Source organism: Eretmochelys imbricata, chromosome 3 (assembly GCF_965152235.1).
Source record: "Eretmochelys imbricata isolate rEreImb1 chromosome 3, rEreImb1.hap1, whole genome shotgun sequence".
Taxonomy (NCBI): Eukaryota; Metazoa; Chordata; order Testudines; family Cheloniidae; genus Eretmochelys; species Eretmochelys imbricata.
Window position 1 is genome coordinate 168658181 of NC_135574.1, and position 27885 is coordinate 168686065.

At 45.1% G+C, this 27885-nt stretch overlaps 1 protein-coding gene across 8 annotated transcripts in view; it reads right to left on the bottom strand.

Annotated features, from left to right (window-relative positions):
• Positions 1-27885, bottom strand: part of TRERF1 (transcriptional regulating factor 1) — a 143019-nt gene that overhangs the window by 70686 nt on the left and 44448 nt on the right. The gene's annotated exons all lie outside the window — the stretch shown is intronic.

A 27885-nucleotide genomic window follows, 5' to 3' on the forward strand; every position in this document is an offset into this window, starting at 1 on the left:
TATAAAGGAAGGAGAATTACTTTTGAAAAGAATACTTTGAAAGATGGAAGCAAGATCCTCGAGGACTTCAGTGTATCCAAAGCAAATTCAGAACTATGGGAGGTGGAAGGGGCTAGTGTATATCAGAGGTGCCTACAAATTGAAAAGTCAAGCAAGATTATCTTGGAGGCAGGGGAGAAATGAAGACTCAAAAGACATGGTTTAAATGGTACTCAAGTGGATAATCATTTCCTGCCTGTCTTCCCAACTTTCTGACCCATACTCCAGTAATTTTTTCTTTTCTCTCTTTCATATTTGTTTGGACTCGTAAACAAAAGAATCGACAAAGGAAAAACAACGGATCTGACTTTCAAAAATATCTTGACAAAATCTTCTAAAAAGGCTATTAAGGAAACAAAGTTGCCTTGAGGCAAGCAGTACAATATTGACATGGATTAGAAACTGGCTAAGAGACAGAAAATAGAGTAAGAACAAATTGTCAGTCTTCAACATGCAAAGGTTAAGAGTGAGGTATCCCAAACTTCTGTACCAGGACTGGTAGTGGTGAATATATTCTTAAGTGATCTGGAAAAGGGAGAAACTGTGAGGTGGCTGAATTTGCAGATTATACAAAATTATTTAAAATTAATCAAAATTAGCAGAAACTGGGAGGAATTTCTGAGACCCCTCATAAAGCTAAGCCAATCAGCAGCATAATGGCAGATGAAATTAGACAAACAACAAGTAATACATATTGAAACTGAAAGGAATAATCAGAACTATTCATAGGTATTGCTGAGTTCTAAACTAGATGTAACAACTCAGTAAGAAGGCCTGGGCATCAGTGTAGAGTACTAAATTAAAACTGCTGTTAAAAGTGCAGTGGTATTGCTGGCGGGGGGGGAGGGGGGGAAGAGTGCATAAAATGTTAGGATGTATAAGGAATGAGATTAAAAATAATACTGAAAACATTATAATGGAATTACGTAAAATCATTGGTATGCCCTCAATTTGAATAGTGTGTTCAGTTCTGGTCACTATCTCAAAAGGAAAACAGCAGAAGTAGAAGGGGATTCGAAGTGTTGCAGCTGTGTTGGTCCCATAATATGACAGAGACAAGGTAGGTGAGGTAAGATATTTTATAGGACCAACTTCTGCTGGTGGAAGGTACAAGCTCTCAAGCTACACAGAACAATTCTTTATGTCAGAAGGGGTTCAGAGGCAGATAATTATTAGAGACATGAAATTACTTTCATACGGAGAGAGACTGAAAAGTTTGGGATTGTTAGTTTAGAGAGACAAAAAGACACACAGTAGAGGTATTTAAAATAAAGAATGGTTTAGACAATCAGGTACGCCTATTTATCCACTCTCCTAATCAAAAACAAGGGGATATTCAATTAAGTTGAATGGTAACAAATTTTAAACTGATAATAGGAGATACTTCTTTTTAAAACTCAATAGTACTGCCTGCCACAAGTGATCACTGAGCTGAGTAAGATACAGAAAAGGATTAGTCATTTATGTAGCTAATGAAAATATCCAGTTTCATTAGGTAGGTGCGCACACACACGAAGAATATAAACCTCATATGTAGCAGGTCATAAGGCAAACACTAACTGACTAGGTTTGGAACTTCCCCTATGGATACTTCAGTCCATAACTGCCCACCATAAGGTTAATTGCACTTTAAAGCTTCTGGTACAACAAACAGCCAGCGACAGGATACTCATGCTCTGCTGATCTGTTCTGGTATGACAATTCCCATGTTCCTACATCACAAAAGTGCAGAACTGTGCTTCTACAGCTTGATCCATAGCAATGCAGCAAAAACCTGGGAAATGAGAGAGATGGTATAACCCCCTTGATTTGTGGGGCTTAGCCCTATGGATCTTAGTAGCAGCAGCGGTGGATCTACAAGACAATACTCTGCCTTGCCCCACCCACAACTAACTCGAGGGGTGTCATTTCAGGAAAAGTTGGGGGGGGGGAATAGAGGACAATGGTGCATATAGACCTATGAAAAGTCAGGAGTGGGAGGCAAACCCAGGTCACGTGGAAGGGTCAACCCACAGCAAATGATGCCCTTCCCAAACTCCTCCATCCAAAGTCCTCCCATACAAGGAATCAGAGAGATTCCACTGTGTTTTCACCTTGCTGTCTAACAAGAGTTATCATTTGCCCCTCAAAGTTGTTATTTCATTCTGTCTGCAGACTTGGTATTTACACTGGATCCTCTTCAGCTGAGATATTTCCGAAGTTTAGGGCTAGAAACTTAATTTACTTTTAAATGGAAGCTTAAATTCTACTGACACTGATGGGCCATGAGGGAAACACGAGTGTAGCGCACTCTCACAAACTGGCTCAATGACACTGGTTATAGCAGTGTTGTGTGACGAACATTTTCACCCTCAGATGAAAGGGGCTTTACAAGAGCAAAGTATTATTAATTATTATTTTTATTATTATTATTACAGTGTATTCTCTCTACAAACCTATTCCGGAGGATAAGAACTGCGTACTAAAGCAGAGCAAGAGAGATTCACAACTAGAAACTAACTTGCACTTATGCCAGAACTAGGGTAAAATTGCAGCTCCACAGCTCTTGATTTACACGAGTCAACTCTCCTGCAATACAAACAATACCGATGCATTCCCCATTGTCTTCCTATTTATACGGACCATTTCACCTGCAGACAGCCCAAGTTAATTAAAGAAAAGGATACTCATCTTTTGTAACTGTTGTACTTCGAGATGTGTTACTCACGACCATTCCATTCTAGGTGTGCGTGCACCCACGTGCACAGTTGGAGACCTTTGCCTTAGAGGTATCTGTAGGGTCAGCTGCAGCGCCCCCTGGAGTGCTGCGCTCATGCGTCAGTATATTAGGCGCCACCAACCCTATGCCCTCTCAGTTCCTTCTTGCCAGTAACTCCGACAGAGGGGCAGGAGGGTGGGTAATAGAATAGACATGAGCAACATCTCTCAAAGAACAGTTAAGAAAGGCAGGTAACAGTTCTTTCTTCTTCGAGTGCTTGCTCATATCAATTCCACTCTAGGTGACTCAAAAGCAGTATCCTTGGAGGCGGGCTCAGAGTTCACAGTCTGGCGGCGTGTAGTACTGCCCTACCAAAGCCAGCATCGTCCCGGGCCTGCTGGGTCAGCGTGTTGCGGGATGGGAAAGTATGGATGGATGACCAGGTGGCCACCCTGCAGATGTCATGAATAGGCACTTGGGCCAGAAAGGCTGCCAAAGAGGCCTGCGCCCTTGTCGAGTGGGTGGTCACAATCGCCGGGGTGGCACCTTCACCTGATTGTAGCAGTAACAAATGCAGGCGGTGATCCACAAAGAAATTCTTTGCGCAGACACTGGCCGGCCTTTCGTCCTGTTGGCCACTGTCACGAACAATTGCATCGACTTACGGAATGGCTTGGTCCTCTCAATGTAGAAGGCTAATGCCTGCCTGACATCTAAGGAATGTAGCCTATGCTCCTCTTCAGACTTATGTGGCTTTGGGGGAAAAAATAAGAAATTTCATATGAGCCAGACACAGGGAGACCACCTTGGGCAGGAAAGCCAGGTGTGATCTGAGCTGGACCTCATCCTTGTAGAAGGCTGAATAGGGCAGTTCCAAGGTGAGCATCCTAATCTCTGAGACCTGGCAAGCAGAGGTCACTTCCAGGACAGGAGACGGAGAGAGCAGGAAGCCAAAGCATGAGCATGAGCCGTGACAGCACCAGATTCAGGTCCCATGGGGGGGACGGGGTCCTGGATGTGCAGGCAGAGACACACGAGGCACTTGGCCGTCATGTCCTGGGCAAAAGCCGACCTGCCTACAAGCAGCAGATGGAAGGCCAAGATGGCCGCCAAGTGGACCTTGATGAGTGAAAGGGACAGGCCTTGGAGTTTAAGGTGCAGAAAGTAGTCCAGGATCAATTGCATCGAGGCTCACTTGGGCCGAACGCCTCTATCTGAGGTCTAGCAGGTGAACCGCTTCCATTTGGCCAGGTAGGTTGCTCTGGAGGAGGGTTTCCTACTTCCCAACAGAACCTGTTGGACATCAGCTGAGCACTGCTGCTCCTGCTCATTTAACCATGCAGCAGCCAAGCCATCAGGTGCAGTGCCTGCAGCTTTGGATGGAGAAGAGTGCCATGGTTCTGGGCTAGCAGGTCCAGCCAGAGCAGTAGCTGTAACAGAGCAGCCACTGAGAGGTCCAGCAACGTGCTGAACCAGTGCTGGCGCAGCCAAGATGGCGCAATGAAGATCACCCTCGCCCTGTCCCTCTTGATATTCAAAAGGACCCTGGAGAGTAACAGCACCAGAAGGAAAGCATACATCAGAGCCCCCAGCCATGGGAGAAAGAAGGCATCCGACAGGGATCCTCTGTCCATACCCCGCATTGAACAGAAAGCATGGCATTTCCTGTTCTGCCTGGACACACACAGGTCCACCCAGGGATTCCCCCATCTCTGGAAGATGAAGCTGACCGTGTCCAGACGGAGGGACCACTTGTAGCGAGACGGGAAGGTCATGCTGAAGCAATCTGCCCAGGCATTCTTGGCCCCAGGGAGGCGAGCAACTACGAGATGGATATTGATGGCTTCTGGCAGAGGACAGACAACCTGGCTCTGCTCTGCCTGTTGATATAGAAGTACTGTCCATCAGGACCTGCACCAACATGCCATGGAATTGAGGCAGGAAGGCTTGGCAGGCCAAGCGAACTGCCCTGAGCTCCTTGACGTTGATATGCAGGGCATGATTGTGACCAGACCAACGACCTTGCGTGCTAAGAGTGCCCAGGAAGGCTCCCTATGCCAGCTCCAAGGCATCTGAGATGAGCGCGCCGATGGCGATGGAGCCGCAAAGGGGACCCTTCCAGCACCGATGCAGGATCCTGCCACCACGTGAGCGATGACAAAACAGTGCCCGGAATCCTGACCATCCATGCTACACTGGTTGGAAGCCCTCCAGCCACACCTGCAGGGGCCTGAGGTGGAGCCACATGTGTCGCACCACACAAGTGCATGCCGCCATGTGACCCACCAATCTCAGGCATGTGTGAGCAGTGGTGAGTGGGTGGGCTCTCACAGACGAAATGAGGTCCACGATGGCCTGGAACCAGGTCTCAGGGAGAAAGGCCCTGGCGTGAGGGGAGTCAAGGACTGCCCCGATAAATTCGATGAGCTGCACTAGGGTTACGGTTGATTTTTTCTCATTTATTATTACCAACCCTAAGTCACAAAAGGTGGAACGGACCAGATCAAAATGCCTCCGCCCCTGATCTCGGAACCGGACCTTTATCAACCAGTCATCAAGGTACGGGTAAATTCAGACTCCTTGATGTCTCAGGTAAGAGGCCACTGGCACTATACACTTTGTGAACACTCTCGGGTCCGATGGGAAACCAAAGGGCATCACCGTGAACTGGAAATGTCAATGGCCCAACATGAAACGGAGGAAACGCTGGTGCCCTACGAATATGGAAGTATGCATCCTTTAAATCGAGGGTGGCACACCAGTCTCCCAGATCCAGGGAGGGGAATGATGAAGGCCAGGCAGAACATGCAAAATTTAACTCCTTGAGAGATCTGTTAAGATGATGCAGGTCCAGGATGGGTCTGAGGCCTCCTTTTACTTTCGGGATTAGAAAACAATGGTAGTAGAATCTTTTCCCCGACACGTCCCGAGTGACCTCCTCCACTGTCCCCAGGTGCAGGAGGTTTTGGACTTCCTAGACCAGCAATTGCTCATGAGAAGGGACCCTGAAGAGGGACAGGGAAGGGGGGTGGGAGGGAGGGCTGGCTAACTACAAACTGCAGGGTATAACCCAATAAATTTGTGTCAAGCACCCAATGGTCCCAGATGATACGGGATCAGGCCAACCGGAAAGGGTGGAGGCGGTTGAGGAAAGAGAGGGGTGGATCCAGCAGATTGACTGGAGCATTGTCCTCGGGTGCACCCTCAAAACAACTACTTCTGGCTTCCCTGATTTCTGGGAGGTTCAGGTTGCGTAGCCAAGCAGGAAGTTGAATGATACTTCTGTTTAGGCCCCTTGCTCTTCCTCCTGTAGGAACCCAATCTAGGAGTTCGCCAAGACCTAGAGTGCAGAGCAGGTCGCGGTGGAGGGCGGAATGGCTTCCTGGCCTGCTGAGGGGCAAAGGCCTATGGAGCAAAGAGCGGTACGCGAGTCTTTAAGGCCGTGCAGCCTCGCATCCATGAGCTCAGAGAAGAGCTCTGTTCCTTCGAATGGTAGATCTTGGATAGTGGCCTGCATCTCTTGGGACAACCCAGAGGACTGCAACCAGGAGCTATATCTCATGGCCACCAAATCAGTAGCGTCCCAGGCTATTTGCAGGACTCCCTTGGCCACCGCCAGGCCATCGTCCACCAGCGCAGCAAACTCCTGGGCATAGTCCTGTGGGAGCACCTCCTTGAACTTATTCAGCAAATCCCACAGGTTGAAATTATACCTGCCCAACAGGACCTGGTGGTTTGACACCCTAAACTGAAGACTGGCCATCGAATAAATCTTTCTGCCAAATAAATCAAGTCTCTTGGCATCCTTATTTTTGGGGGTACCACTAACATGGCACTGTCTGTCCCTTTCGTTCACCGCGGACACAACGAGGGATGCCACTGGGAGGAGCGTGTACAGGTATTCAAAACCTTTCGCAGGGACATAGTATTTCTTTTCTGCTTTCTTGGAAGTCAGCAGAATAGAAGAGGGTGAACAAGCAACGCGACCTGGGAAGAGGTGGTAACTGAAATAACACTGAAGAGGTCGTCTGCCTCCTCCACAACCTCTTTTATTGGTAAGTTCAGGTTCTCAGCCACCCTTTTAAGGAGGGTCTGGTGCTCCTTATGTTCTCCAGGGGATTGCTTGCATGTGACGGCCCGGCCACTGCCTCATCCCGGGGGGGGGGGGGGGGGGGACGGTGACTGCACCGCCTGTGGAGGAGTTTGTTCCCATTCCTTGTGCGGGGAGGGGCTTCTTGGCACCGGGGTCCGTTGCACTGCCCCTGCAGTGGATTTGGCACCTAGCTCCGACTGCGGTGCCAAGGCCAGTTTATCCGAGGCTGCCAGAGAGAGCTGGTAGGAGTAGGGGACCAGCACAAGTACACCCCACGGATTCCAGTACAGTCACTGGGAGGGCCACTACCCTTGTTGTGAAGTAACAGTACCGCACCGGTTTCCCACGCTGGTGGTGAATTGCTGCTTCGAGGCAAAGGGCTGAACTCTCAGTCCGACTCCGACTACTGTCCTTCCATTGACCACAGTGGTGCTGTTGAGGCCTCAGTCTGTGTGCTGACTCTGGTTAGCAACTGGAGAGGTGAGGGTGAGTAATGACGACTGCTGGAGGAACGGTACCAGGGGAGATCGGGACCGATGCCATGATGGTGAACAGCCTCTCCTGGGCAGGGACCAACATCGAGGAGACAGCCAGAGGGAGGGCGACCAAGGCCTAGGGGACCTGCGTCCAGAAGCTTGCCCATGACAGCAATACGGAGACTGACACCTCGACTTCGGAGTCCCATGCCTAGTAGGCGGAGAGCATGTCGAGGACCTGGGTCTTCTAGCTGGAGAGCCACGATATGGTATCAGGGTCAGAGGTCGCAGAGATTGGGATCTGTGCCTATAGTCCAGGAACTGGGGGTGCATCCCTGGCTGGCCTGGTACCCCTGTGAAGCCCCAAAGCGGGCGCAAGGCCTGACACAGGTCCTTTGCTCAAAATCCCCTTGTTCTTCGGTGTTGAAGGCCTCCTCTTCTTCGGCACCGGCAAAGGGGAATGGTACCAGGTGGAGCCCGATGCCAGCAGTGCGCTCCGCACTGAAGCTGAAGTACTCGGCGTGGGGTCCAAAGCAGAGGGCTCCTTTGCGGGGCAAAGCGCAGCCTCCATGAGGAGGACCCTCAAGCTCCTGCGTTTGAAATCAGAAGTTTTTACAAATCCGACACTTGTCTTTTCTGTGGGATTCCCCCAGGCTCTTCAGACAACTATCATGGGGATCACGGATAGGCATCGGTCTGCTGCATGTCGAGCATAACTTGAAGCTGGGAGAGCCCCACTGGGGGATTGTAGTGGGGAGGCTGCCCCACTCCCACAGGCAGGGGTTGAAAGCAGCCAAGCTAGGCTGATTGGGAAAGCAGCCACAGCTGTGGCCAGCTCAAACAGGGACCAGATGGCCCTTATAAGAGGGCTGGGGGCCAAGAGCTGGAAGAGTCTCACTATAGCCCTGGAGTGAGAAGGGAGCTCACTCCACTGGGAGCAAGGTACCAGGAGCAGAGCAGTGCTGGAGAAAGGCAAGAGGAGCTGGGGAGCTCCAGCCTGGTAAACCCCCCAGGCTACAGGCCTTGTTAAAAGCCAAAGCAGGTACTGGGACTGCAGGGGTGCAGCCCGGGGTTAGGCAGAGGCAGCTAGTCCAACCCCCCTTACCAATGATGAGTGGCCATTACACTGCAGTCTGCCCCAGTGAGCGGGGGCTAGATGTCGACTGGCAGTAGCCACTGAGGCAAAGTGGGTTTAGAAGGCTGGGGGTTCCCCTGGGAGGGGAAACCCAGAGTGTAGGGGTACTGCTGGAGCAGAACCCTGAGGTAAAGGAGCACTGGGGCCCGGGAGGGACATGGGGCCAGCGGCAGGCTAGACAGCAGCCAGGAGGAGGTGCTCCATATGCCGGAGAGTTAATTCCCAAGACAACCAGCAGGAGACGCCACGGCAGTGAGTCCTCGACCTCGCTACACGGATGAAGTCCCAGTCAGGACTCTAAGTACACTAACCTAACTCTACTAAAGGCTAACTAACAACTTACAAACTACTTTCCAAACTATGTACAGATAAAAGAACAAAAGACTGCAAAGAACCGCTATTGCTCTTTCGATCTGCAAGACAAGGCGCTCCAACCCACCGTCATGGGCGGTGAGAAGGAACCGAGAGGGCGTAAGGTCGGTGGTGCCTAATATCCTGATGCATGAGTGCAGCACTCGGGGGGGGGGGGGGGGGGACACCACAGCCGACCCTACAAATAAGGCAGAAATCTCTCACAACCATGCATGTGGGCGCATACACACCTAGAATGGAATCGACATGATCAAGCACTCGAACAACAAAACAATCCCATGGAGTTAAGTGCCTCTCAAGCAAATAATCACATTGATTATCCTTCTTAAAAGAAAATCCAAGAAGTTATCCATTTGTGCTCTCAATAGAAATCATATGTTCTTTCCCATTTCAGGGTTCATTGCAGGATTATGGCCACTCCAGAGTATCTTTATATGAAAAGTAAAGAGCCATACAGAGCAATTACTATATTTGATTCTTGAAATCATTAACTTATTATTTGTACTGCAGTAGTGCCAAGAGACCCCCAATCAGGAATAAGCCCCTCCTCTCACAGCCAGGAACTACACATACATAATTTAAAGATTGTTAGCTCTTTGGAGCAGGGACTATCTAATTCAGTGGTTCTCAACGTACAGTCTAATCAGCACACAGCTGCAGCCCATGTGACATCTTAAGGGCCATACAGGTAGTATATATATTGTGTGGATGTGGCCTCACAGAACGCACTGCACATGCGGTCCACAATGGTAAATAGTTTAAATTACATCAGTGGTTCTCAACCTAAGAAACAACCAGTTACTGTAAAAATTTTAAGAGTTGGCAGAGTTCTTTATTCCATCTTCCTTGCTCTCTTCTCAATTCACCTGCACACAATAACGCTACGGGATAAAATGGAAGCAAGTCTGCAAATGGCACTGGGGTACACAAACAAGGCTATAAGATAGACTGGGTTTGTCCAACTTGACTAAAATAAGAAGCTCAGAGAAGATGGTATATTTGACTCCTGCTGATTCTACAAGTATCCCAAGAGATCTCAGAGGTATCTCTGAGCAGTTCTTCAGTAGCAAAAGAGGGAGAGGCAAAGGAAGAAAGGAGGCCCATACAGGAAATGCTATTCAGAGCAGCATCTAAAGAATGGTTTCAGAGTAGCAGCCATGTTAGTCTGTATCCGCAAAAAGAACAGGAGTACCTGTGGCACAGGGTGACAGGACTCTCATTGATCCACTCGGTTAGCAAGCATTAGAACCCTGCACAGAGCTATTGGAGTTCTGCTAACTTATTATGGCAGATGTGGCTTCTTAATGCCACCTGGGCTAAAAGGGAGATAGGAGCAAGTCTACGAAGTGGGAAGTAGGATAGAAGTGACCCTGAAGAGGAGCTCAGAACAGCCAACCTCACTGAGGAATCTTAGGCTAAGGTTTACCAATGAAGACAAACTCCAAAAACAGAGTGTGAGTTTGAACACGAACTCAGGGGTGTCTGTGCTCTGCTGAGGATGGGGTAGACATTCAGTCCTTTCACAGGCATCTAACTATTAAACATCCTACATCTAAAAAATTGGTTTTTTTTCTTTAAAAAAAGACCAAATGAAGGGCAATCCTATCCAAAAAAGTGACCAAACCAACTCTGCTCTTTTCAGGCTATATTAAAAAAATTAGCACATTTGTGACAGCATGGGTAGAAACCTCACAGTTGCCAGCTAAAATTAGAATTTTCTTTTCTCGGCAACAACCTACTATCAACTGTAGACGTTGTGGTGGTTTGGACTTCAAATGACCCATATGTTTCAAACTGTGGTCTCTTTCAAGAAAGAAAATGACAGTTTAGCGGGGGGAAAAAGTTGTTACAAAATTTAAGGCCTGGTCTACATTACACGGTTAGGTCGACGCAAAGCAGTTTGTGTCGAACTAGCTGTGGATGTGTCTTCATTTAAATTTGTATCCTGCAGACTTAACAACACTACCTCCAAGAGCAACACACCGTCACGGTCGATGTTGTTAGGTTCGATGCAGTGATAGCGTAGATGCTACGTTAATTATGTCAACTGTTACTGGCCTCTATGAGCTGTTCCACGCTGACCTCTCTGGTCACTGTTGGGAACTCCACTGCCCAGGGGTCAGGTAGACAGGAAGCCGCTTCTCCCCTTTAAAGCCCGGCAAATTTTTGAATTTCCTTTTCCTGGTTGCCCAGCTTGGCAAGCACACGTAGCAGCTCTCCAGTGTTGAGTGTAACTGCTCAGTTGACTGCTCCTTCCTGGAGTACACAGGAGGTATTGGATCTCTTGGGCCTGTGGGGAGAAGGGGCTGTGAAGGCACAGCTCCGATCCAAATGAAGAAGCACGGACATAGAATCATAGAATATCAGAGTTGGAATTGACCTCAGGAGATCATCTTGTCCAACCCCCTGCTCAAAGCAGGACCAATCCTCAATTTTTGCCCCAGATCCCTAAATGGACCCCTCAAGGATTGAACTCACAACCCTGGGTTTAGCAGGCCAATGCTCAAACCACTGAGCTATCCCTCCCCCCTATATATGATCTGGTTTTCAAACAATACAACATGATATATTAGCTGCTATATGGACTTTGTGTAGCACGTAATGTACTTTTCTAAGCAACCATTCATCACCAATCGCTAGGAAGTAAAGGGGAAACACTGGATGGTAAAAGAATCAACATCGCCGTTACTCAGGGGATGCAGAAGGGTTACAACAGGGGCCAGCAACAGTGCCACATGAAAGCCAAGGAGCACAGAAGTTTGAGAACCGCTGCTCTATGTGTTGAATCTGTAACTGCTGCCATTGTGGCCTTCAGGCTCTCCCCCTCCATACCTGCCAAACACCTGAGCCAGATAAGGAGGAGAAAGAAAAGGACTTCGGGATGATGTGTTACAGGAGATCCTAAAAGCCAGTGCTGTGAGAGAATGAGACCAGGGCCTGGAGTATCACCATTGTAGACAGCATGGAGAAAGAGTGAAGGGAGAAAGGTGCAGGAAAAGGAAAGGGATGTGCAGCAAGAGATGCTTGTGCTTCTCAGACAGCAAAGAGATGCTGCAGACTCTGGTAGACCTGCAGGTTCAACCATCCCGTGCTCACCTCCCTCCGCAGCCCATAAAGAACTCAATATCCCTATACGCCCCTTTAACATTCCATGTGGTATCAGGGGTCAGTCCACTAGCCTTACCACTCCATTGGGGATGGGGGAGGGGGAGGAAAGTAAAGACAATCACAGCTTCACATACACTAACCTGTGAAAGCCATGGTTGGTGTACATATACTTGAAATGGAAATGATTGTTCTTTCCCCTTCGTAAGGTCCGTTCCCTTAATTTATTAAGTTTTAATTTTTTTTTTTTTAAATTGCCTAGTTCATGTTACAGAATACTTTTTTTTTTTTGGGGGGGGGGGGGGGGAGGGGGAAGGGTATAAACTTCATCTTTATTAGTTCACAACATATGCTGTCTGGTGCTAAGCAGGTCTGACACTCACCAATTTTCTGTTACTTCACTTGGTCACAGAACCCCTAACACCCTTCACAGACAATATATGTATATGGACGTTATATTCCTACATTAAGAGCAATCACAACAAGATTTATACCAAGCTGCAAAAAGCAAGGCCACGTAGCACACACTACAGCAATACAATACACATACTCTGGCTCACTATTAAAATGTTCTTTCAAAGCCTCCCTGTGCCACATAACTCTTCTAAACGCCCTTGTATCTGTCTGTTCAAATTCAGCAGACAGCCACTCCACCTCTGCCCTCCACCCCAGGCAGAAACTTTCCCCCTTTGCTTCACAGATATTATGCAGGACACAGCAGAGAGCTGCAGCCTTTGGGCTATTTTTCTCACTGAGGTCCAATCTTGTAGGTAAACACACCAGTGATCCTTCAAATGACCAAAGGCACATTCAACTGTTATTCTGCACCTGCTGAGCCAGCAGTTGAAGCATTCTTTAGTGCTGTCAAGGTGGCCAACGTCCGGCTTTATGAGCCTTGGGAACAAGGGGTACAGGTAGGCCGAGTCTTCCAGGATTGGAGTTTCAACGTTCCCAATGGTAATCTGCCAGTCAGGAAAGAAAGTCCCAGCTTGCAGCTTTCTGAACAGTCATGTGTTCTGAAAGGCGCACATGTCATGCGCATTCCCTGACCGCCCACACTGATGTCAGTAAAGAATCCCCCAGTGATCCATCAGTGCTTGCATTACCATAGAAAAGTACTGCTGATGTACTCTGTGGCAATGTGGTCTGGTGCTAAAATAGGGATATGCATGCCATCTTTGGCCCCACTGCAATTTGGGTAGTCTATTGCTGCAAAACCATCCACTATGTCCTGAACGCTACCCAGAGTCACAGTCCTGCTTAGCAGGAGACGATTAATGCCTTGCACACTTGCATGACAATGGCCCCTGTGGTGGATTTCCCAACTCTCAGGTAGAAATCTGGCATTGCAAGTTTCCACAGTGCAATCATCACTTGCTTTTCAACAGTCACTGAGGGTCTCATTTTGGTGCCCCTGTGCTAGACAGCTGGAACGAGTTCGGGGCACAGATCGAGAAATGTGGCCTTGCGTATCTGAAAGTTCTGCTACCACTGCTCTTCATCCCAAACCTGCATCGCAATGCAATCCCACCAGTTGGTGCTTGTTTCTCAGGCCCCGAATCCATTTTCCACCATCTCCAGTTGCTCAGTGAACGTCATCAACAACCTTGAATTATTTCTTTCTATGTCCCACAGCAATTTAGCCTCCAAGGAATTGTCATGTTCCCAGTGGCTCTGCAAGTACTACAGGATGCTGTGTCCTGTGCTTGAAAAGCTCATGAAAATAGTGCAGACCCGTGTAGGCTTCATGCTTCTGTCAGAGATGGCAGACATGCAGGTTTGTGGAGTTTTGAAAAGATGGTGAAAAATATTATTGGATTCAGATGAATTTATGGCATGGAGAATGCTGTATTATAGGAAGTTGACCCCTTGCTTTGGCTCTATCAGGCGTTGCAAAAGCTTCCCAAAACACCTTGTGCTGGACAGTGGGATACCTTCCCAACATGCACTGCACTTTGCACTGATACAAGTAGTCCTGGTGACAGCATGCACTGCTGACACAAGAAGCCAAGTGTGCACATGCACCAACGATGTAATAACTGAGGCAGCTGTATACCAACATAACTTAGGTTGCCATTTTGTACTGTAGTCCTGGCCTATCTAGTAATGAGAACCCTTTAATTTCTTATACAGATGCTTATTCAATTAAGGGTGTATTCACTCTCTTATATGGCTCCCTCTAGCTGCTAGGCAACTATAACAGTGTAATGGCAAGGTGGGTGAGCTAATAACTTTTACTGGACCCACTTCTGTTGGTGGTAGAGAAGCTTTTGAGTTTACATCAAGCTCTTCTTCAAGGTTAGCCTGAAAGCTTCTCTCCCACTAACAGAAGAGGGTCCAATAAAAGATATTACCTCACCCACATTGTCTATCTAATATCCTAGGACTGACAACACTACAACAACACCACTGCATAGTGTAATGGCAGACAGGCATCTTGTTTCTCTTCTGAAGGAATTGAAAGGCTGAACAACATCATTCCTGCAAAAAAATAGAAACAGACAACTGATAACGGGGATCAAATTCCTGCAAGTAATTATGGAAAAGGGAAAAAAGTATGGGACAACAGGGAATTGGGGAAACACAAAAGCATCAGATCCTCATTCTCTATTCCATAGATGCTGTGCCCTGAAGATAGGGGAATTTACAGAATGTCACTTAATGGAAGCGTTTTTCCCCTCCACTTCAACTAACACTGTGTGGTCCTTTTGCTCTGACATACCAAGAAAGGCAGAGAATTCCATTTTCTGTCACTGTACAGTCCCCACCAATACAGTATCACAGCACAGCCACCATCTTTCCAGCACAGTGAATCTGAGTAGGCCTCTGAATTCCCCATTTTGGAACAGCTTTCTGGGTCTCCACAGTATTTCCAGGCCAGACCAAAAACAAAATCCAGATCTCCCACATGACCATGCAACTCATTAGCACTGCAGAAATGTGCCAAAGTACCTCAGGAAAAGACTACAAACAATTTAACAACTGACTGTACCTGGCTGGAAGACAAAGTACAGCTATGAACAGAATATTCAATGAAGCACCATTGGGATCTACTGAAGAGGTTAGTGCAATGGCCAAAGGATAGTCTCCTTTACCAACTGTGGTCAAGATAAAAGTGACTGCAGTGCTCTGCGGGCAGCTTTAATACCCTGTAGAGGGTGGCACACACGCTGCTACTGTTGCCTTTGAAGGTCAAAAATCATGGCATGCTATAGGAGTTACACCAGTCTTCTGGTAAGAAGAACCCCTCCACATGAGAACCTTACACAGATGGAATGTTTAGAGAAGGACTGTTTGAATTTGACAGATAGATAGATAGGCAGACTGAGGAGGTTATGCCCCACAAGTTCACACAGCCAGCCAAACTAGGCACTGATTACACAGACACATAACCCCTCTGAGTTTCATGAGGTGTAATTTGGAACTCTAACTGTCCCAGTGAGTCAGTGGCAGAGCGTAAACAGGGGACATTCACTTCTTAAGCACCTCCCTCCTGCTGCTGCATGCCCCCTGAAGATTATCAGCCTCACTTACCAGGTCTTCAGCGGCTCAGCCCTCTTGCTGGGTCACACAATCCAAACGAACACCTTCTGGGGTAACAAAAATCTAACCAAGCTGTATCTGCCCTTACCAGAGTCTTCAGCCCCAGCTCTGGGCCCTTTAAATTCAGCCCTTTGCTTGAGCTTTCAAACAAACCTTTTCTCCTTCTTGGGATTTACACCATTTCACCAGTGGTTAGTGGGGGAACCTGGGCCTGCCCACTTCTCCAGGTTCCAATCCAGGGATCCTATCGCTCACTTCAATTCATTGCTGCTACTTCCCTGGGCCTCTTCCCACCTGACCCCTTAGTCTTCACCACTTCCTTATTTTAGGATTGACGTTCTCAAGTCCTCTCTCATGCAGCTTAAGCAAATGCAACCAGAAACAAACTGGTTATCTCTCAAGCGCTTCTGGCCAGAGAGGAACACTTGTCTTTTCCCTCTGATCCCAGCCAAGAACTGCCCTGCTAAGGCCTTTTTATCTAAGTCTGCTGAGCTCTGATTGGCTGTTTACATGAGGCCTGTTTAGGCAGTCCCGGAGGACCCATCTTCGCTGCTCCTTTCCTAGGTCAGGGTGTAGTAGGATTGTGGGGCTTCCATCAGGGGACCATGAAGGGCCCTGTACGCTCACCACACAGAGCCAGTATTAAGTTAGGAAGAGAAGTTAATTCTAACTCTTCTGAAGACATGCAGTGTTAGAAAATAGTAAGTATAACGAACAAAAAACTTTATTTCTACTTATTTGGTGCGAAAATTTAAACTTTAGCATTAATAACAGAGTTAAGCATCTTCTGTTAGCCTGATTCCACATAGCCCCAAATCAGTGAGAATGCACATAGCATGCGTGCTATCCACGTCTTCTTATTATAAGAGGAACTTAACTCCCTCCACACACCCAGAGAACATTTTCTTACTGAAATGTGCTGATAAGCCAAAATTAAAAGGGATACTGAAAAGCAAGATTATATCAGGCTGTGGGCTGGGAAGAGAACAACTATCTTCAGACAATTGTCCATCAATTTTTCTTTCAACCAGAATGCACAGACTCAGTTCTATTTAAGATAAACTTCTAAATCAAAAGTACTATAAACAAAAATGTAACTTTTTCACTCTTTTCTAGCCTGGTGCCATTCATTCCCCATTTTTCCATCTTGAAATCATGGCCCATTCAAATATATGCAGTTCACAAAACAGCAGGCAAGAAGTGGTTATAGCAATCATTTTATTACAATCAGCTTAGAAGCCTAATTTCAAAACAGGTGGATATTCATAAAACAGCATACTGCTCTTAATTTTACACTTATTAAAACTGTATTTACTTCACATGCAGAAACCTCTCTATCGATTTTTCATTGAGTGCTCAACACTTCATCTTCCTTTTTAGATACCTCTTATACTTGAACATGCCTTTTACAGAAAGACACTTGGATTGATGCAAGATTCACCTCATTCCTTTTAACCCACTGAAAAACATGTCTGCTCTTTGTGCAAATGCCCTTTTCCATGTGGGTGCGTGGACAAGATTTAAAGAAAAGACAATTATTTAAGTCATGTACTAAAAAGAGGAAGATTCAGCAAAGAAAAAAAAAATCACTAGCTTCTTCTATTTTATAGCCAGCACCAGCAAGACAGGACGGGTTCCCCAAGGAGTGTGGAATTCTTCCACCAACCTAGTACTGTCTACCCCAGGGGTTAGGTCAGCATAGCTTCATCTCTCAGAGGTGTAGATTTTCACATGCCTGAAAGATGCAGCTATGCCAGCGTAAGTTCCCAGTGTAGACCAACACTTAGAGCACTGGTTCTCAACGTTTTTTCATTTGCTGACCACTAAAAATTTTCAAATGGAGGTGCGGACCCCTTTGGAAATCTACTGTCTGTACATGTAATTGAATTCTGTTCAGTCAGTGTCTTTCACAGACCCATTAGCTATAGTCTAAGGACCCCCAGAGTCCACAGACCGGAGGTAGAGAACTACTGAAGTCAAGTACATCTACACTACAAATGCTACAACACCACAGCTGTGGCACTGCAACTGTGCTGCTGTAGTGTACACACTTGCTATAGCAACAGGAGTTCTGTTGCTTGTACTAAATCTGTCTCCTCAAGAGGCAGTAGGACAGGCCAAGAGAATAATTCTTCTGTCGACTTAGCAGTGGCTACATCACGCCTTAGGTCATCTTAACTACATCTTACGGCTGTGAATTTTACATACCCCTAAGCGACATATGCTAGGAACGTACATTGGTGTAGCAACGTCTCTTGGGGCATCAGAAATGCATACCCCTAAGAGACTGTTATACCAAGCCAACCCCCAGCGTAGACAGCGCTAGTTCACCAGAAAAAATGCTACAGCAGTGCAAAATTCTTCCGAAGAATTTAAGTGTAGATAAGCCCTTATTGTTGAAAACCTACATCTTAAGTGTAGCCTGAATTTGTTATCAGAGCTACCAGCCATAAAATCAGGTTTTAGAGTAGCAGCCATTTTAGTCTGTAGCCGCAAAAAGAAAAGGAGGACTTGTGGCACCTTAGAGACTAACCAATTTATTTGAGCGTAAGCTTTCGTGAGCTACAGCTCACTTCATTGGATGCATTCAATTTTCCAATGCATCCGACGAAGTGAGCTGTAGCTCACGAAAGCTTACGCTCAAATAAATTGGTTAGTCTCTAACGTGCCACAAGTCCTCCTTTTCTTTCAGCCATACAATGTTTTCTGGGATTTTTAATGTATTTAAGTCCGCCATGGCAAGCCTAGGTAGCTGTACTTTGGTTGGCTTTTACTGGTTAACACAAATAACAGGTCAAAAGAGCAACCATTTGCCAAACAGGAACATCGCTGGATCATTAGGGAGGGAGCAGGTGATTGTTCTTATATCCAAAAAGAGTGCTTACTTATTCTAATAAGATTCCTGGACTATCCAGGTTACTGAGCATCCAATCAATTCATGTTCTTATTCAGACCATTGTTTCAGTCTCACGGGGTTCAGATCTGGGCAGCAAGTTTAACAGACAGTCAATCCACAACTTGACAACCAGATTATATTACATAGCATCCTTTTTAACTCATGTCACTGTCCCTTTTAATGTTGAATTTGCTTTTGGGTTCCAGCCAAGCACTTAGCATTGCTCTGACACTGCGTCTTGTGGTTTCATGTATTTCCTATTTATGAAAAAGGACCTATAGCAGTTCCTGGTTTGTTACATTTTCTTCAAATAAAAAGTGTGAGCAGCAGCTTCCTCTATGATGTAGTCTTCTATATTGGTGAACATTCTGTTCCCTTTTACCACACTCAGAAAAGCTACAAGATGGACTTTAAAAAACGGAGGCAACAAGATAAACTGTTCTGAAACAATTCACTCATCTTTAACAAAAACTGACAATTTCTTCCCCCAATTATTAGGTTCCCAGTGTTCAATCAGAAAATACTTCTAATTTCATTCCTCTTTTCACACTGCCCTCTGCCTCCCATATTTTAAACAAACCTTTAAATAATGTGCCACAGTTTTCCCAACTCCACAAATCTCATACATTCCAGTATTGTTTTCATTTAGTATTTACAGTAAGAATACTCTTTGTACATGTAAGACACCTTTCAACAGAAGACCACAAAATGGCTCATAAACATTAATTTAGCTTCACCATGTCCTTCTGAGGTAAGTATTACATTTATTGTACAGAGGTAGAAAAGACACAGACAAGTTAAGTGACTTGCTCAATGTCATTAGCCTACCTGGGAAGAGGATCCATATGCCCTGACTCCCAGAATTCCTGCTTTAAGAATTACACTTCAAATGAGAGGTTCCTCTGCCTTCATCCTGAGCAAAAGCAGACTTTCCCCTAATTCATTTTTCACCATATTACCTTACCATTCAAAAGGCTATATAATCTGGCAGAACTCACCAGTCACATTAACAGCCTTGTTGGCTTTTTTGTTTCCAGATACCCATCCATGGCCACATTACCTGGACCCATAAAAAAAAAGCAAATATGAACCACTTTCATTTGGAAGCAATACTCTCAGGGACTGGCTTTTTTTTTTTTTTTTTTTTTTTTTTTTAATAAACACGGTTTCCCTCCCTTGTTTCTCTGGGCAAAGCAGGGGGTCCCCTGATTCTTTTATGCTGTAACAGTGACATGTTTCAAGGGTTGCAAAGGACACAGGAGAAAGTTTTTTCCTACCTTAAATAGTTATTCCTTCTGGTTGCTCTTTATGAAAAATAATATTTTTACTCAACAGAAGAGATACAATATAAGCAAACACAAGAGAAGATGGAACTACAAACAAGGAGAGCAACACATTAGACCACAGGGACACACTGAATACACAAAGAAAATACTTAAAATATAACTTCACTAAAAACAAATCACTTGCTCTAATGTAATACTCAGACTTAGTGAGTGTGATCATGTTTTACTCTACTAATTGCACGAGCAAATACAACAGCCTGTTACTTACTCACAACTAAAGGAATTTATCTACCTAGGTTCTCATACCAGCACTAACACTGCAATATCTGAGTGTCTAACATTCTCTTCCATTCATAAATGATCTGGACAAAGGGGTTAACAGTGAGGTGGCAAAATTTGCAGATGATACAAAATTACTCACGGTAATTAAGTCCAAAGCAAACTGTGAAAAGTTACAAAGGGATCTCACAAAACTGGGTGACTGGTCAACAAAATGGCAGATGAAATTCAGTGTTCATAAATGCAAAGTAATACACATTGGAAAACATGATCTCAACTATACACATAAAAAGATGGGGTCTAAATTAGCTGTCACCACTCAAGAAAGAGATCTTGGAGTCATTGTGGATAGTCCTCTGAAAACATCCACTCAATGTGTGGTGGCAGTCAAAAAAGAGAACAGAATGTTGGGAATAATTAGGAAAGGTACAGATAATAAGACAGAAAATATCATATTGCCTCTATATAAATCCATGGTACGCCCACATCATGAATACTGCGTGCAAATGTAGTCACCCCATCTCAAAAAAGATATATTAGAATTGGAAAAGGTTCAGAAAAGGGCAACAAAAAATGATTGGGGATATGGAACAGCTTCCATATGAGGAGAGATTAGTTAACCTGGGACTTCTCAGCTTGGAAAAGAGATGACTAAGTGGGGATATGATTGTGGTCTATAAAATTGTGACTGGTGTGGAGAAAGTAAATAAGGAAGTGTTATTTACTCCTTCTCATAACACAAGAACTGGGGTCACCAAATGAAATTAATAGGCACCAGGTTTAAAACAAACAAAAGGAAGTATTTCTTCACACAATATACAGTCAACCTGTGGAACTTTTTGCCAGGGGATGTTGCGAAGGCCAAGACTATAACAGGTTCAAAGAAGAACTAGGTAAGTTCATGGAGGACTGGTCTATCAATGGCTATTAATCAGAATGAGCAGGGATGATGTCCCTAGTTTCTGTTTGCTGGGGCTGGGAATGGGCGACAGGGGATGGATCACTTGATGACTACCTGTTCTGTTCATTCCCTCTGGGGCACCTGACATTGGCCACTTGTCAGAAGACAGGATATTGTGCTAGATGGACCTTTGGTCTGACACAGTATGGTCATTCTTATATCTTTTAGTTCAAGCAATCAGAGCTTGCAATTCTTGTGCCAAGGCCTGAATTCATTCCCCACAGTCAACTAAGGTTTTTCTGCAGATGGAGCTATGGGTTCTCTCTCTTATCTAAACCTATTTCCATAATAGGTCTTACCAAAGCCTCTTGCTGAAACTCAGACGACTCTATAGATGACCCCTGGGAGCCAGGTCAGTCTGGAGAAAGTACAAATGTTCGCCCGCTTTAGTCTTTCAAGTAGCCTTAGAATAGTGAGGTGAAGTTCAAAACTCCAACATTTATTAGGGTATTCAGAATATCCCATCTTATCCCTTTCATTCCCTAATACCATGCCAGGAAGCCACAGAAACAAACACCGTCTCAGTCTGATTCCCACCTTCTGACCAAAACTCAAAACCAGTTAGTCCCTCTGAGTAACTGATACACGGAATGTACATTCATGAATTACCATGGAGATAAAGCAGACAACACTTAAGGTTCTGCAGCATCTTCTGTATTGTAACTTGGTGTAACAGTAAGTTTTCTAGGTGGCATGGTCCATCCAAGGGACGACACATGAACTTACATATCACGTGACACAAACAAATTCCAAGCACCTTTTCGATGTTTTACAACTGATGGCTAAAGCTAGCTGGGGGGTCAGGACATCACTGAGACAAGATGTGCTTCTTAAACTCAGTTGGTTTGTGGAGCTTCCACTAACTGTGAAGCTCATTGGAATTCAAAGAAAGCTTCCAGAGAAGGGAGATGGAGTCACTGGCTTCATCAGTCCTTCCAAAAACTACAGAAAGGGTGATATCTCAAGTTGGAAGCCAACAGAAAAAGCTGGGAGGGAAAGGAAATTGGGTCACAGGTTTTATTTCCCCAAAGCTCTTAGACAAATTTGAAGGATGTTTAAGAGGGACATGATGGAGACAAACAAGTTGACATTCTTCTCTTTATACAGCTTCAGCTAAGGACCAATGAACATTTGTTTCTACTTATACAGGAAAATATACAACCTGTTGCTATTATAATTAGACTCACATTTTCAAAAAAGGAGAGGTAAGGTCAAAGTGAAATATTGGCATTCAATAATGGAGTAAAAGAAATTCATCTGAGGTTCAAACCTGCAAGACATCTGTAAATGCACAGAACACCCACTGAAAGATGACCTTGGGGTTAAGATAAAGCTATTACCAGCTGTGCACAAACTTTTGGGGTTGCCCTAAACAAGTCACTCAACCTCTATGTGCCTCAGTTTGCCCATCTGTATATTGAGGAGAACACCTTCCTACATCACATAGATATCGTGAGCTTTAACTTTCTAATATTTATGAGGCATTCAAATAATACTATGGCAATGATCACCGGTAAATTAATAATAATAGGAGTAACACATTGTAGAATTCAGAGCTCTAGTTGAAATAAAGCAGCAGAGAGCACCAATGTAAGCAATTATGTTACAGTTATCTTGCAGGGGAGAAAAACTTGTCTGCACACCTTATAGCAGCAGAACAAGTTTGAACGGCTTAACTAATAAGAGAGTTTTGTGCTACTTAAAAAAAAAAAAAACAGACCTGAGGTAAAAGTTTCCATATTGCTTATTTTTAAAGAGCAAAAATGTGGTAAATGTTTAAATATATTACTTTGGTTTTAGAAAATCTGCAAACTAAGTAACCATTTGATTCACAATAGACAGTTTTAAGTATGAATTTATTATTCAAGCTTTAATTACTATATTTTACCAAAAAGAAAAGGAGTACTTGTGGCACCTTAGAGACTAACCAGTTTATTTGAGCATGAGCTTTCGTGAGCTACAGCTCACTTCATCAGATCTTGTATCTGATGAAGTGAGCTGTAGCTCACGAAAGCTCATGCTCAAATAAACTGGTTAGTCTCTAAGGTGCCACAAGTACTCCTTTTCTTTTTGCGAATACAGACTAACACGGCTGTTACTCTGAAACCTATATTTTACCAAATTTTTTTTTGTAAAGGTGAAGTTAAGATTGATACCATACATGAGTAATATGAATAAAATTCCTTAGAAGAATGCTGTAGTTAGCAAAAGGGAAAAAAAAACAAACTACTGTATTAAAAAGCCAAAGCCAGAAGATTCAGAGTTATGGTTAACTTTACAAGAAATCCAAATATTTGGAGATATGGAAATTCAACTGAGATTCCCAAACTGTCTTAACTATGCCTTTTAGGGATCCTAACTTCCCATTTCCCCTCTTTTGTTTCTTTTATTGTTAGTTGTGGGATCCTGCCAGGATATATTCTTGACCAATACTATTTTATATATTTATCAATGACCTACAAGAAAATATAAAATCAACAGCGGTAAAATTTGCAGATGACAAAAATTGCTGGATCAATAAACAGTGATAGGGACAGGTCAGTTATACAGATCAATCTAGATCTCTTGTTCAGGTGCGCTTATTTGAACATAGGTTTTAATACTGCCAAATGTGAGGTCATACCTCTAGGAATAAAAAGCGTAGGTCACCTTTACAAGATGGGGGACTATACGGTAGCCTGAAGTGACATTGAAAAGGACTTAGCGTATGTCACCACAGAAGTCAGGAGGGTGCTTCCCAGCACTAAAAAATAGCACCATAGCTGCAGTAGCTCAGGCTACTCCACACTAAAAACCTGCCTGACCCGCCGCCATCCATGCCACTGCAGCCACACTGCTATTTTTAGTACGCTAGCTCTCCTCCAGCTAGCACATCTGCCTACCCATGCTTGGAAGCACCCTCCTGGCTGCTGTGTAGACATACCTTAATGGCAATGGTAAATAATCAGATGCAAATCAGGTGCTCCCAGTGCAAAGTGGTTGCTAAGACAATGAACACGAACCTTGGATGTGTAAGCGAGAGACTATCCAGTCGAAGTAGGGAGGTGGTATTACCTTTGTATATTGCATTAGTGAGAACATTAATGGAATACTGTGTCCAGTTCTGGTGTTCTTACTTCAAAAACGATATTTAAAAAACTGGAAAGCATCAAAAGGGTAACAAGAATGATTTGAAATCTGAATAGGCCTTCCAGTGAGAGACTTAAGAAGCTCAATCTATTTAGTTTATTGAGGGAAAGGTTAGGTGGTGACTTACCACCAAGACGGCCCAGTGCTTCAACAAGATCAGCTCATGAATGAAAACAGCTGGCTGAAGCTGAACCTGAGCAAAACAGAGCTGATGCTGCTGGGCAGAGGCAAACATTTTCAACAGTTAGCAGCCACAGTGCAATCTCCTTTGGTTAAAGATACAGATCCACAATTGGTCAAATCAGTCCATAATTTAGAAGTACTCCTGGATTCCTCGCTGACACCAAGCTCTCTCATAGCAGCATTCACGAGTAACGCTTTCTGTCATCTCCAATCGGCTAGGAGACTTCAACCTACCCTGCCAAATGATGACCTGGACTCAGTTATTCACAACTTCCTCTCCTCTCGGCTTGACTACAGCTATGTGATATACTTTGGCACAAAGGCTTCAGCACTTAGGAAACAACAACTAGCACAGAATGCTGCAGCACATCTCCTCAGCAACACAGACTAGCAGGAAACGTTCTCTGCTCTCTCCATTGGCTTCCAGTAGAATATCAAATTGAATTCAAGGTCTTGGTCATTATCTTCAAGGCATTCCATGGTCTGGGCCCAGAGTATCGAAAAGATTGCTTAAAGCTCCAGGATGAAGATGCGGTTGACGGTTTTCTCCTCTCACACGATGGAACTCTTAAGAGTGAACTTCATCCATACAGGAGACATTACTTTCTTCACCAGGTCAAGACCATGGAATTAAATCTCTCAGCAACTACCATCCTTCCACTCCAAGTGCAAGACTCATTTCTTTGCATTTGCCTTCTCTAAAAAATATTTAGCGGGGGGGGGGGGGGGGGTGTGTGTGTCTCTGTCTTGTTTTGGTAAGCTTGTGTTTTAGTATTCCATTCGGTTAAATGGGAATTTGTATAGTAGTTTTTTTTGTGTGGAATGCAAGGCTGGAGTTGGTACCAGTTGGTAGTCTGAGTTTCTTGTTTACTTAGAGCAGAGGTGGGCAAGCTACAGCCCGCAGGCCACATCTGGCCCGCGGGACCCTCCGGCCCAGCCCCTGAGCTCCTGGGTCAGGAGGATAGCCCCTGGCCCCTCCCCTGCTGTTTCCCCCTCCCACACAGCCTCAGCTCACTGCGTTGCCAGCACAATGCTGTGGGCAGCAGCGCAGCTGCAGAACCGCAGCGTGACCCAGTGCTCTGTGCTGCACGGTGGCATGACTGGCTCCAGGCAGGCGGCACAGCTACCTGTCCCGGTGCTCTAGGCAGCACGGCTGTAGCCCCACAAGCCACCAGTGCTCCAGGAAGCGTGGTAAGGGGACGGGGGGGGGGGGGGGGTTGGATAGAGGGCAGGGGAGTTTGGGGTAGTGGGCAGGGGTGTGGATAGGGGTCGGGGCGGTCAGAGGGTGGGGAACAGGGGGGTTGAATGGGGACAGGGGTTCTAGGGGGACAGTCAGGAATAAGACAAGGGGTTGGATGGGGTGGTGGGGGGCAGTCAGGGGCAGGGGATGGTCAGGGGATGGTCAGGGGACAGGGGTGGGTCAGATTGGGGGCTGGGACACGCCTGGCTGTTTGGGAAGGCACATCCTCCCCTAACCGGCCCTCCATACAATTTCAGAAACCTGATGTGGCCCTGACGCCCAAAAGTTTGCCCGTCCCTGACTTAGAGCATCACCATGGGGGCAGAAGTAAGGTAGTTTGGATATCTGTCAAAGGCTCCCCTGAGCCAGGGACCCCATGGAGCAGGCTCACCTTAAGTTTTACAGCAAACAAATGAACACTGAGCTCAAAATAGCTACTTGGGCATTACAGTCCATAACAAACAATAGTCTTGCACAGAGATCCAAGGCAAACACTGTCAACGTTAAGCCCCTAACCGGGCCAGGTTACTTGGGTTAGGGCAGGGAGAGCCTTCCTTCCCTGGCTTCATCCTGCCCCATAGTAAAAGCAGCCAGCCCTTTTTATCTAGCCTGCTGAGTCCTGATTGACCTCCACCTGCTCCTGGCCCTTTGAGGCGCTGGAGGACCAACTCTTGCTGATTCTGCCTGCAGCTGATCAGGGGAGGCCTCTTTAGGAAACCCCAGAGGTCCAAAGTTGCTGCTCTTCCCCTTCCATAAGGGTACCGTCTTAGTACAGGGCCTTCTGGTAGACAGCAGCAAGTGCCTAGTAAGCTCCATCACAGTATCCTACCTGTCAATTTCCATATATTAAAATATTTGGAGTTTTAGTAAATTTAACCTTAACTCTGAATTTCCAGGCTTTTGAACTGGGGTGGGGCGGGGTGGATTTTTTCTCCCGTTATATCCAACTTTCTTGTAAGGATTTTTATAATTAAATTAATTATATGTTCTATCAACCTTAACTACACCTCAGCAAAGTTACTGTCTTGGATACTGCTTATTTTTTAAAGCTAGTCTGAACGTGGATTGGGGATAAAGCATGGGGTAGAAGCACTCACTCCTACCTTTCAGTACTAAGGGTGAAATCCTGGCCCCACTGAATTCAAAGGCAAAATTTCCATTGACTACAATGGGGCCATGGTTTCACCACAGGTCTTCAATTGTGTCAACTTAGTGAACTAAATTTTACTTCTCTCCATTTTCCTGACTTTTGTGGTTTTGGAGGGGTTTTGGCTGCAAGTGATGAAAAAAAAAGATTTTTTGGAAACTGGTGAACGTGTTTGTTATTTTGGCATTGTAAGTAAGTAACCTCTGTTCTGACTTACTTTGAAATTCGGGGGGGGGGGGGGGGGGAAGGGGGAACAAAACATCCGTCAAAGAGCTCACTCACCTACCAGTTCTAAGGAAGGTCTCTCTTTTTTTGTGGTATTTAGGAGCAGGGGTTTCTAATGAAAATTAACTTGCAGTCTTAATTATTAAGAGGTTGCTCCCTCTCCACAGCAATGGTAATGACAGCTGCCTCTTATATAACAGCATCATTCATGTGCACAGCACTTTGCAAATAATTAAACTAATTATCACAACACCCTGAGAAAAAGAGAAATCAGAGTATTGCTATTTCACTGATGGACAAACTGACTCAAAGAATTGAGGTGTGTTACCCAAGCCCACAGGGGTCATTGGTGGGGCCGCAGTTAAAACTCTGAAGTTCCTATCTTCCAGCTCCTTTTTCAATCCCTTATAGCTATACCACTCCACCTCCCTATATTACATATGCATTACAAACACAGGGAAAAAAACTGCCTATCAGTGTGCTTTGCACACAAAAACTGAAAATGGCTCTTCCATTTAATTTCCATATCTTTATCAATATTTTATAAGAAATTGAAGACAGTGTCAACTACTCAGTGACTAGAGCAAATAATGTTACAGAAATTTTAGATACTTGAACAGTTTACAGTATAGTTTGGCCAGGTAATCCATAATAAAACTGATTTTTACCCAAATGGACAAGATAAGAATCTTAAACTGGTTCCCCCATCCAATATTTTATAACAGAATACTCATGACATTTAAACTCGGGAAAGCTAGTGAGACAAAGATGGGAAGGGGGAAGTGGGTATTCCATTTCTACATTAAAAGCAGAACCAAAAAGTCTGTTCTTTCATAACATGATACTTATTTAAATATACCAAAGACATACTAAATTTATGGAGAAACATCATTTCTAGTCCTCTCAGCCACTGAAGTTAAACACGTTCCCTTGCAGCTTTCCTATAATTTGCTCAACAGGAAAGCAATTAACCTATTCACATTTCTTAGGATATTACTTGTATTTATATAGGGCAAATTTTCCAACTTCACTGCCTGAAGTTAGACACCCAATGCCACATTTAGGGACTTAAGTGATT